At 37.7% G+C, this 12,973-nt stretch overlaps 1 pseudogene; it reads right to left on the bottom strand.

The window, feature by feature from the left end:
• Nucleotides 1–10,450: 10,450 nt before the first annotated feature.
• Nucleotides 10,451–11,934, bottom strand: LOC116566075 (annotated as a pseudogene).
• Between the last annotated feature and the right edge of the window lie 1,039 nt (nt 11,935–12,973).

Consider the following 12,973-nt stretch of genomic DNA (forward strand, 5'->3'; position numbering starts at 1 on the left):
ATAATATAATATATATTCCATATATTATATGGAATACTATGGAATATATATATATAATATAATATATATATTCCATATATTATACATAATATATATATTCCATAGTATTCCATAATACATATAATATATATATTTCATTATATATAATATATATATTTCAAATATATATATAATGGAATACTATGCAGCCATAAAAAGGAATTAATTAACAGCATTTACAGTTACCTGGATAAGAATGGAGACTATTATTCTAAATGAAGTAACTCAGGAATGGAAAACCAAACATTGTATCTTCTCACTTTTATGTAGGAGCTAAGCTATGAGGATGCAAAGGCATAAGAATGTTACAATAAATTTTGGGGACTTGGGGGCGAGAGAGGGAGTGGGCAAGAGATAAAAGACTACAAATATGGTCCAGTGTATACCGCTCAAGTGATGGGTGCACCAAAATCTTACAAATCACCACCAAAGAACTTACTCAGGTAACCAAATACCCCCTGTATACTCAAAACAGATATATGAAATCTGGAGGGAATCTGAAGAGCTCTAACTCTGTAAGTAATCTTCTCATTCCTTACTTCATTCAAGAAATAATCAGTGGCCACCTACTGTGTGCTAGGCAGTATGCTAGGTAATAAGAGTAAAGGACTAAACGTCTATCTCAAAGGGAAGATTAAACAAAAGTAGGAATTACTGGTGTTGTTCATAAACTTTTCAGTGTTCTGTTCTAGCTGCTACCTTCTAAGAGAGTCTTCCCCATGGCATGGAGAAAAATTTATTAACAGACTAAAGCCCCCCTGTTCCCCTAAATAAGATGAACCTTCGTGATTTAGAAAAGAGTACCAAAAAGATTTTTAAAACAACTTGGGCCAGGCACGGTGGCTCACACCTGTAACCCTAGCACTTTGGAAGGCAGAGGCAGGTGGGTCACCTGAGGTCAGGAGTTTGACACCAGCCTGACTAACATGGTGAAACCCTGTCTCTACTAAAAATACAAAAATTAGTTGGGCATAGTGGCACGTGCCTGTAATCCCAGCTACTCCAGAGGCTGAGGCAGGAGAATCACTTGAACTCAGGAGGCAAATGTTGCAGTGAGCCAAGATTGAGCCATTGCACTCCAGCCTATTCAACAAGAGTGAAACTCCATCTAAATAAAAAAAAAAATGTACATATATATATATATATATATATATATATACATACACACACACACACACACACACACATGTATGATAGCTTTACCCAGAAAAAGCTGGGGATAAGTATTTTTTCCATAATTGGAGGTGGGGAGAAAGAGAAATAATACTCTCCCAGTTATAAATAATTTAATAAAATAATTTTTGTTGTTAATGACTTAAGTGAGAAAACTGTTGATACAGATAAGATTTGAAATTAGCAGTCCAGGAAGTAAATTTTAGGATCCTTCTACCTGTCAACCTCTAAGTCATCAAGACAATTTAATTGCTATATTCTTTTAAAGCTAATTTAACATGTAGAAAGTTTTTAGTAATTGCCATACTTTCAAGCTTTAGATAGGAATAGTAAGGCAAAACAGATTTGGCCTCTAGAACAAAGACTTTATGGATGGGGAACCGAAGAAATAAGTATTACAAAGTTAAATAATAATCAAATAAAGTCTTTTCTAATGACCATCGAAATGAGATTGATGAAAGAAGCAAGGAGAAAAATGGAGTGTATTTCATGTTGTTAGGAAAAATACCTCAAGTAACTAGTTCATAGGAAAGTGAGGTTGTCCACTGGGTACCACCACAGAATCAAAGATGGATACTTCAGGAAAGCACTGCCAGAGTAACCCAGGTTTGCAAGACACCAATCTGCTTGGAGGCAAATTTGCCTAATACAAAGATGAGCATATTGAATAATCTCCATGCCAGTCATATATAAAATAGACCAATCACATATAAAGTAGAAAAGAAAGAAAGGGATCTCACAGTTTCTTTCACTTTGGAAAGTAGTATTAATTTTATTCCAGTAAATGGGGATGGTGAGGGTAGGGTTGACTGAAATGCATACCTTCTGGAAAGGCAAAAAAAAAAAAATTGTTTTAGGTGCCTATAGGCAAATTAGATTGATTTTTCTTTCTTTTTCTCTTGTACGATAAAGTGTTCTCTTAATATTGGAAAGGGTATAGATAAACATTCCTGAGGGTAAGTATATTTGTATTACATCTACAGATAAAAATTAGTAATATCTATGAAAAATTTAAAGAGATATCTCTTTGACTCAGGAACTCCACCTCTAGAAATTTATTCTGCTGAATAAATTTGGAACATGCGCAAAATGGCCCATTTATAAGAATGGTCACTGAAGAGATATGAAACAATGATCATAAATGAGAAGGAATTTGAACAAATTTTTAGGCTTTCCTGCCACTAATAACATATAGCTGTTAAAGGAAATTAAGTAGCTCTAGTAAATATGTAATGATTTTCAAGATATATTGTTGAGTGAAAAAAGAAAGATTTGGAGTATGTAAAATACTTCAAATTAAATTTTAGAAATATTCCTATATGTGTTGCATATACATAAAATATTTCTGTAAAGACACACAAGAAGTTGTTGACTCTTGCCTGAGGGCAGTGTATGAAGAAAGATTTACCTTGTACTAAATACAATTTGCTACCAGTTTTTGATCCAAGTGTCTGAATTATGTAATACTAATAAAATAAGCACTGGTAGAAGGAAGTTTCTCTAGAACTGGCCACATTCTGTTAGGTAAGAATTGTGTAACTGTCAAATTGCACTAACAGGAAAAGAAAAAAGAACACACCAGGATAAATGAGTCAGTCCCTTATCTATGTCTTAGTTTCCTCATTTATAAAATGGGTACAAGGGTGACTCCTTTGCAGTGTAGTTTAGACATAAAAAGTGTAAACTACCATAGTGTCAGATACACAGGAGTTATTTATTACATACCAGTACACACACACACACACACACACACACACACACACACACTCCTCTGGTTCAGGCTTCCAGTTTCCCCAAGCAATTCCCAGACCAAGCTGGGCTTGAAGCAGAAAGAATTAGGCATAACCAGAGCATCTTCTCACTATCACAGGATTTAGCATTAACCATATGTCCTATCCTCTTAGACTTCCTAACATTACCTGTTAGGTACTATACTGGGTGTTTGGATACAGTGAGTGGCAATACAAAACTCCGATGCCTTAAAAATATTATGCGGTTTATACATGGCTGTATTTACATTCAAACAATACAAAATAAAATTGTTTTTCCTCACTCCTACTCCTTTCCCTAGAGGTCACTGCTGATATCAGTCCCTAAGAAAAATGGTACAAAATTACACATTCAAAACTAAATATAGGCCTTAAAAGGGAACCGTACAGCTGAGGTGTCCTGATGGTTAAATGGAAGTTTACCTTCAATTTCAGGGGAAGTTTACCTTGATCTCTGGTAATCCTATAATCCAGTGCTGTCCAAAAGAACTACTACAGTGATGTGGAAAGAAAGTGATCTCACAGTTTCCATTTGAAAGTAGTATTACTATTATAACAATAAATGGGCGTGGTGAAGGGTAGGGTTGATTGAAATGTATAACTTCAAGGAAAGGCAAGAAAAAACTTTCTTTTTCTCTTGTTCAAGAAAGTGCCTGAACCTGGGAGGCAACACAGAGTAGTACCAGCCATATGTAGCTATTTAATAGTTGCAATGTCCTTAATGTGACTAAAAAAATGAATTTTATTAAATTTAAATAGCCCCATGTTCCTTGTGACTACCATATTGGACAGTACAGCTATGGAATGAAGATGTGCAGGATGTAGGAGACAGATATAGAAAAAGAGAACCTCTTGGGCTTCCTGTAGCACTCCAGTTTTCAGTTATAACTTTTACCTTCATTTCTGTCCTCTTTCTGCTATAAGCTCCCTTGAGTTGATTTCTATTACTTATAATCAAAAGATTCTGTATTAGTTTACTAGGGTTTCCCTACAATACCATGGTACATGGTATACCACAGACAGAGTGGCTCAAACAGTAGTTCTTTTTCCAGAGTCTGGAGCCTGGAAGTCCAAGATCACGATGCTAACAGGTTTGGTTTCTCCTGAGGCCTCTCTCCTTGGCTTGCAGATGGCCACTTCCCACTGTGTCCTTACTGGCCTTTTCTTTGTGTACATGCACCCTTGGTGTGTCTTCCTCTTCTTGTAAAGACTCCAGTTCTACTGGATTAGGGCCCCACCGTTACAACCTCATTTAGCCTCAATTACCTCTTTAAAGGCTCAATCTGTAAATACAGTCACATTGGAGGTTAGAGCACCAACATAAAAATTTTGGAGGAACACAGTTCAATTCATAACAGATTCCTAATTAATACATCTAATTGATTTTTCTGTATCTTATTCTTATTCCAATTTTAAAACCTAATTAGATGAAGAAACTCTGATAAAAATATGAATTTGTAGGAACCCATAGCTTGTGGAAAGGTCTAGTTTCTAAACAAAATTTGTGGTGATAATTATTTGGGAATATAATTCCCTTGACGAGATGTCTAGTGGAAGTATCAACCATACTTGTGGGGTTTGTTTAAGATTGCACCTACTACATATAACCTCATATGTTCTCATTTATGTTGCAAATAATTCCACATTTTTGTTAGGGAATGTGTGTACATAGTACTTTGCTAGTAACTGTTTAACAACAAACTGCAAAAAATAAACAAATACACATGTTTATTACAAATTTTACTGAAATAAAGAATATGTAATACAGAACTTACAAATAATAATAAAATATATAATATTCTCTATTCTGTATAGTGAACTTATTCTCATTGTTCTCATTGATTTAGCCAAACTCTTATATCTTTAGTTAACTTGTGGTTGCGATTAACAGATGAGAGTAATTCTGAAATGAATATCAATTGACATTTTCATTTATATTGGCAAGTAAGATGAGAATATAACAATAGAATAAAATGTCTGAAACTGACTCTTATTAACAATATCAGGCCGGGCGCGGTGGCTCAAGCCTGTAATCCCAGCACTTTGGGAGGCCGAGGCGGGTGGATCACGAGGTCAAGAGATCGAGACCATCCTGGTCAATATGGTGAAACCCCGTCTCTACTAAAAATACAAAAAAAATTGGCTGGGCATGGTGGCGCGTGCCTGTAATCCCAGCTACCCAGGAGGCTGAGGCAGGAGAATTGCCTGAACCCAGGAGACGGAGGTTGCGGTGAGCCGAGATCGCGCCATTGCACTCCAGCCTGGGTAACAAGAGCGAAACTCCGTCTCAAAAAAAAAAAAAAAAAAATATCAGTTAACTTCTTTGCTGAGTTTAAAACTGGTTTCAAACACTTGAAGAATATTCCTCAATATTTTGTGCTATTCACAATGTAACAGCTACAGACATTTTAAAGTTTAACCTACAGTATTAACCTTGTTAACGTTTCCCCCATCTTCTTAAGACCAGTTATTAAGCACATCCATCTTTTTAAAGTAGACAAACAACAAAACAACAACTCAAGCTCTGACTTAAGTTTCTTCAATATCAATGATACGAATACTCTACCCATGGCCTATTTCATATCATATTAATGACATGATGTCATATCAATGTGACATCACCAAAAACAGGATAAAGAAGTAGCACATCATTATGTAGCATTTCCATTAAAGAAATAAAATAGTGTAGATAATACTCAAAAGGATAGATAATAGTAAAATAATATACTCAAAAGTATATATAATAGTAAAATACATAGGAAGGAATGGTATTATTCATAACCTTTGTTTTTAATATGATTTACTTAATGGTAACTTTATCCTTTAATTTTTAATAATAGATGTGCTTAATAACTGGCTTGCCACATTCTTGAAAGTTTAAAAATTGGGTCTCACTAGCTGGTTTGAGACAGTTTCAGCATACCGTGCATTTTGCATGTTCACATGTATGTGTGTGTTTGCTTGTGTGTGCACATGCCCAACTCAATACCGTACTAGAGAGTTAGAGTAGCGAGCGGAAGAAGGTAGGATGTAACAGAGGGCACGCGAGCGGTTGACATCATTAAAAAATTAGGTGTTGTTTTTAATCTGAACTGAATGATTAAAACAAAGAAGAATCATTCAGACCTCCAGATCTGAACCAGGACACCCAAGCTAAGATGTCATTAGATGTTTTTAAGAATTGGGCTCCATTGGAAAGAAAAGTAAGTGGAAATGGCTGGGCAACATGGCTCATACCTGTAATGTCAGCACTTTGGGAGGCTAAGGCAATTGCTTGAGCTCAGAAGTTTCGGACTAGCCTACGCAACATGGCAAAACCCCATCTCTACAAAAAATACAAAAATTAGCTGGGCAGACACAGGCTGTAGTCCCAGCTACCAGGGAGGCTGAGGTGGGAGGATTGTAGTCCTAGCTACTAGAGAGGCTGGGAGGCGGAGGTTGCAGTGAGCCAAGATCACACCACCGCACTCCAGCCTGGGTGACAGAGGGAGGCTCTGAATTTAAAAAAAAAAAAAAAAAAAAGGAGTAAAACAGAACAAAGACAGCTACATTTTTAAAGTAAACTTGATTTTTACAACAGTTTTAGATTTATAGAAATATTAGAATACAGTCTAGAGAGTTCTCACTAACCTTGTATCTAGTTCCCCTTTATGAACATATTACATTAGCAAGGTAGATTTATTACAATTAATGAATCAATATTAACACATTACTGTAATCCAAAGTCCATGTTTTAATCAAATTTCCTTAGTTTTTGCATAAATTCCTTTTTGGGAACCAAGAACCCATCCAGAATACGATATAATATTTCATCATGTTTTCTCAGACCCCTCTTGGTTGTGACAAGTGAAAAACTTGTTTCTTGCTTTGGTGCCCTTGACAGTTTGAGAAGAATGAATCAGGTATTTTGTAAATATCTATCTTTTGGGATTTGTCGGATGTTTTTCTCATTATTAGACTGGAATAACGTTTTTTTGGGAATAAGACTACAGAGGTTAAGAGCTATTTTCATCCTATCGTACCAAGAGAACATACTGTTGGTATGATTAATTACTGTTGATGTTGACCCTGATCACCTTGCTGAGGTAATTTGTGCTTGTCAGGCTTTTCCATCACAAGTTACTCTTTTATGTTCCTTTTCCATACGGTACTCTTTGGAAGAAAGTCACTAGGTGTGGCCCAAACTGAAACAGTGAGGAATTATGCTTTATCCCCTTGAGGTTGGAGTATCTACATAAATTATTTGGAATTTTTCTGCATGGAAAATTTTTTTTGCCTCCATTTATTTATTTATTCACTTATTTACTTGTATTAGTGTAGACTCATGGTTATTTATTTTATACTTTGTGTTACAATTCAACACTGCTTTATTTGGTTCCCTAAATTGTTCCAGGTTTGGCATCAGGAGCTCTTGGTATTAGCTCTTTCAGTACATCTCTTTGACATAGCCCCATCTTTGTGGGCTTGTTTTTGTTGTTAGCACTTCTTTACTTTCTGGCACTACAAAACATTACAGGCTCATCTTGTATATTTCCTGCCCTAGTTCTAGAAACAGCAATTTTCCTAAGAAGCCCTTTTTTCCTTTATTGCAGAGCGGTATTACAAACCATGAACTGCATACCAGATGTGCTTGTTACTACTGGGGTACTGTTGCTTCTAGGCCTTCTCAGTTGTCAGTGGAAGGAAATATTTGTGTATACTAATGATGTATGTACACATATCTATATGTGTCTATATGTAGCTATGTGTATGTATATGTAGCCATGTGTATCTACATTAAGGCAAATGTGATTTAATATTAATATATTCAATGGTAATCCATTACCACAAAGATTATTTTAGCCTCCTCCCTTTCATTAGGCATAAGCTCTCACTCCAGCAGAGAGAATTCAGCCTCCCACTATTCACAATTTACCATAATTTACTTAATTGCTGAGTTCCAGTACACATGTATTGAAATATTGGAATTGTTAACCCATATCTCTGTGAAAAACAAGAGTGTGGTTTTCATAAACAGCTTTTCATTTAGTCTTACAGACTCCACTAATTTCCAGAAATTACTTAAGTCAGCACTTCTTTCACCACCACCTGCAGTGAGATCGTTTCACACATTTGTAATATACTTAGATTATTTTGTCATATTCTATACTCTATCCTTGATATAGTTCGGATCTGTTGGCAGACAAATCTCATGTTCAGTTGTAATCCCCAACGTTGAAGGTGGGGCCTGGTGGGTCTGGTGATGGCATCGGGGGGTGGTTTCTAATGGTTTAGCACCATCCCCCTAGTGCTGTTCTTGTGATAGAGTTCTCACGGGATCTGGTTGTGTAATGTGTAGCCCCTCCACCTTCTCTCTCTTCCTCCTGGTCGGCCATGTAAGACATGCCTCCTTCCCCTTTGCCTTCCAGTTGATTTAAATCTTCCTAAGTCCTCCCCAGAAGCTGCCATGCTTTCTGTACAGCCAGTTCTACTGTGTAGAACTGTGTGCTGTGAGCCAATTAAATTTATTTTCTCTATAAATTACCCAGTCACAGGTGTTCTTTATAACAATGCAAGAACAGACTAATACAATACTGGAATGTTCTAACCTCCTAAATGATTTTTTTGAAATATTCATTTATTTATTTATTTTAATAGTTATTTTAGGTTCAAAGATACATGTGCAGATTTGTTATATAGACGAACTGTGTGTTACAAGGATTTGGTGTACAGAACATTTAATCACTGGGCAATATGCATAGTACCCAATAGGTATTTTTTCTGATCCTCTACCTCCTCCCACCCTCCAACCTCAAGTGGCTCCCAGTGTCTGTTGTACCCTTCCTACTATCCATGCATTCTCATTGTTTAGCTCCCAATTCTAAGTAAGAACATTTGGTATTTGGTTTTCTGTTCCTGCGTTAGCTTGCTTAAGATAATGACCTCCAGATCCATTTACGTTGCTGCAAAGGACATGATCTTATTCCTTTTTATGCCTGCATAGAATTCCATGGTGTACATGTACCACATTTTCTTTATCTAATCTACCTTTGATGGGCATTTAGGTTGATTCCCATCTTTGCTATTGTGAATACTGCTGCCATGAACATATATGTGCATGTAACTTTATGGTAGAATGATTTATATCCCTTTGGGTATATTCCTGATAATGGGATTACTGGATTGAATAGTAATTTTGTTGTAAGTTCTTTGAGGAATTGCTACACTACTTTCCACAATGGATGAACTAATTTACACTCCCACCAGCAGTGTATAAGTGTTTCCTTTTCTCCACAACCTTAACAACATCTGTTATTTTTCACTTTCTAATAGTAGCCATTGTCACTGGTTTAAGATGGGGATGGTTTGGCTCTGGGTCCCCATCCAAATCTCACGTCAAATTGTAATTTCCTCATGTCAGGGGAGGGACACCATGCGAGGTGACTGGATCATGGAGGTGGATTTTCCCCATGCTGTTCTCATGATAGTGAGTGAGTTCTCACAAGATCTGATGGTTTAAAGTGTGGCACTCCCTGCACCCCACTTCCTGCCACCTTATGAAGAAGATGCTTGCTTCTCCTTTGCCTTGCCCCATAATTAGTAAGTTTCCTGAGGCCTCCTAAGGCATGTGGGACTGTGAGTCATTTAAACCTCTTTTCTTTATAAATTACCTATTTATAGTTCAGGCACCTATTTATAGCAGTGTGAGAATGGGCTAATATAGATGGCATCTCATTATGATTTGGATTTGCATTTCTCTAATAACTAGTGATGTTGAGTATTTTTTTTGCATATGCTTGTTGTCTGTATGTATGTCTTATTTTGAGAAGTGTCTGTCCATGTCCTTTGCCACTTTTTTTTCAAAGACAAGTGAACATTTATTTTTATACCTTTCCTCCTGTGTGTATGTCAAGTCTTTTTCACAACAAGGCCCCAGGCATCTCCAGATTCAATTATGTCCCTGGGCTTGTCCACTACTGCAGGAGTCTTATGGAGCCTTGTACAAATGCTAGTTACTCAATTACCAACGTTAGACCCTAGGATAGGAGCTGCAGCAAAGCAGGACCCCTTCCTCTATGGAAAGTGCTGATTTCAGATGAGGTAGCAACCAATGTAGAAAACACAGAAATTTTTCCTTGGAACTGGACTGTGATGAAAGGTGCTTGCCGTGAACATCAGCTACTGTTTTTTCTTTTCTTTTTTCCTTTGAGACGGAGTTTCACTCTTGTTGCTCAGGCTAGAGTGCAAACGGCTCAATCTTGGCTCACTACAACCTCCACCTCCCGGGTTCAAGTTATTCTCCTGCCTCAGCCTCCCGAGTAGCTGGGATTACAGGTATGGGCCACCACGCCCAGCTAATTTTTGTATTTGTAGTAAAGACAGGGTTTTGCCATGTTGGTCAGGCTGGTCTCAAACTCCCAACCTTAGGTAATCTCTCCTCAGCCTCCGAAAGTACTGGGATTACAGGCGTGGGCCACCACGCCCGGCCAGCTACTGTCTTTTCTTTGACCCTTCCTTTCCAGTTTTTGAAAATAAGATAGGAAATAATCTTCTCTGAAGATACTTGATACAAATTCTCCAAAACCGAAAAACACATGCTTCCACTTCATTGATAAAAATGTATTAGAGTTTGGCACCTAGGTCTAGTTCAGCTGGCAGATGAGCTGATTGATGCGTTCACCCCGATAGCCATGTGTGCCAATCTCCTTGAGGAAGCCCACTCTATTTATGGTAGCATGAAGAGCCACTAAGAGGTGGAAAGGGTACAAGAACCATGAGATCTCCTGGAAATGCTTCCCCGGGAAGGCAATTTCATGAATGAGGTCTTCCAAGCAAATGACACCAAACTTCCCCAGGTGTTCCTCAATTAATGTGTTGTCTGTCAGAGGGATGGTCTTATTCTTGACCCTGCCTTGTCCACATTTCAAAATGAGTTCCCAGACAGACTTCAGATTTGGAAATCCCCAGGTCACATAAGCTTTCACTATATGCAGCATTTTTAGGTTCTGGGGGGTAAATTTTACAAAGACACCACTAAAAATTTTCTTCAGTCAAAATCTTGCGATGGTTCTCTGCACCGGTAAACTCACAGCACCAATCCTTTCAATGCGTAGGACAAAGGCCAAGGAATGTTTACCTGGCAATTCCAAGGTGTGAGGCTTCACTTTTGGTCGTCTGACATGCACCTTGTCACGTGTCTGCCGCCAGGAATCGTGTAGGAATGATCCAGTCACTTAAACCTGGGCCCTCTTCCTTCCCCCTGCTCCTTCTTTGCCAAAAGTGTGTGCTTTGCCTGAGTGGTCTGAGGGCTTGATAAGCCTTCCTCTTTTTCAGAAGATTTTCTGGAACCAAAGGGATTTTTCTTTGTTCTTGCTCCGCTATCTTTCCAGTGTAGCAGCCACTGATCATGCAGCCTTTGCCCACTTTTTAATGGTGTTATTTGGTAATTATTTTTGTAAATTTATTTAAGTTCCCCATATGTGCTGGGTATTAGACCATAGTAAGGTGCATAGTTTGCAAGTATTTTCTCCCATTCTGTAAGTTGTCTGTTTGCCCTACTGATAGTTTCTTCTGTGGTGGAGAAGCTCATCAGTTTAATTAGATACCATTTGCCAGTTTTTCTTTTTGTTGCAATTGCTTTTGGCATCTTTGGAATAAAATCCTTGCCATGTCCTGTGTCTAGAATAGTTATTTCCTCAATTATCTTCCAGGATATTTATACTTTTAGGTTTTGCATTTAAATCTCTAATTCATCCTAAGTTGATTTTGTATGTGATGTAAGTAGGGGCTCAGTTTCAGTCTTCTGCATATGGTTAGTCAGTTATCCCAGCACCATTTATTGAAAGGGGAGTAATTTCCCCATTGCTTGTCTTTGTCAGCTTTGTCAAACATCAGGTGGTTGTGGGTGTGTGGGCTTATTTCTGGGCTCTGTATTCTGCTCCATTAGTCCATGTGCCTGTTTTTGTACCAGTACCATGCTGCTTTGGTTACTATAGCCCTGCAGCATAGTTTGAAGTTGGGTAACATGATGCGTCTGGCTTTGTTCTTTCTGCTTAAGATTGCCTTGGCTATTAGGGGTATTTTTTTGTTTCACATGTATTTTTAAAACAGTTTTTTTTTTAGGTTCTGTGAATAATACCATTGTTTAACATTGAATCTGTAAATTGCTTCAGGTGCTATGGCCATATTAATGATAATGATTCTTCCTGTCTATAAATATGAAATTTTTTTCCATTTATTTGTGTCATCTCAGATTTCTTTGAGCAGTGTTATGTAATTCCTGTCATAGAGATCTTCTACATCCTTGGCTAGTTGTATTTCTACGTATTTTGTTCTTTTTGTAACAATTATGAGTGGGATTGTGTTCCTGAATTGGCTATCAGCTTGGATGCTATCAGGGTATAGGAATGCCACTGACCTTTGTACATTGATTTTGTATGCTGAAATTTTGTTGAAGATATAAATCAGATTAATGAGCCTTGGGGTAGAAACTATGGGGGTTTTTAGGTATAGAATCATGTTATCTGAAACAGGGATAGCTTGACTCCCTCTTTTCCTATTTGGATGCCTTTTATTTCTTTCTCTTGCCTACTTGTTCTAGCTAGACTTCCCACACTAAGTGAAACAGGAGTGGTGAGAGACAGCATTTTTGTTTGTGCCAGCTTTTCTCCTTTCTCTCTTTCCTTCTTTCTCTTTCTCTTTCTTTCCTTCCTTTCCCTCTCTCTCTCTCTCTCTCTCTCTCTCCCTCTCTCTCTCTCTTTTTTTTTTTTTTGATGGAGTTTCACTCTTGTTGCCCAGGCTGGAGTTGGACTGCAATGCCGTGATCTTGGCTCATTGCAACCTCCGCCTCCCAGGTTCAAACAATTCTGCCTCAACCTCCCGATTAACTGGGATTATAGGCATGTGCCACCACACCCAGCTAATTTTTTATTTTTAGTAGAGACAGGGTTGCTGTATCTTGGTCAGCTGGGATTACAGGCATGTGCCACCATGCCCGGTTAATTTTGTATTTT

This window comes from Sapajus apella, unplaced genomic scaffold (assembly GCF_009761245.1).
Source record: "Sapajus apella isolate SASKATOON/1434 unplaced genomic scaffold, GSC_monkey_1.0 scaffold42, whole genome shotgun sequence".
Classification (NCBI taxonomy): domain Eukaryota; kingdom Metazoa; phylum Chordata; class Mammalia; order Primates; family Cebidae; genus Sapajus; species Sapajus apella.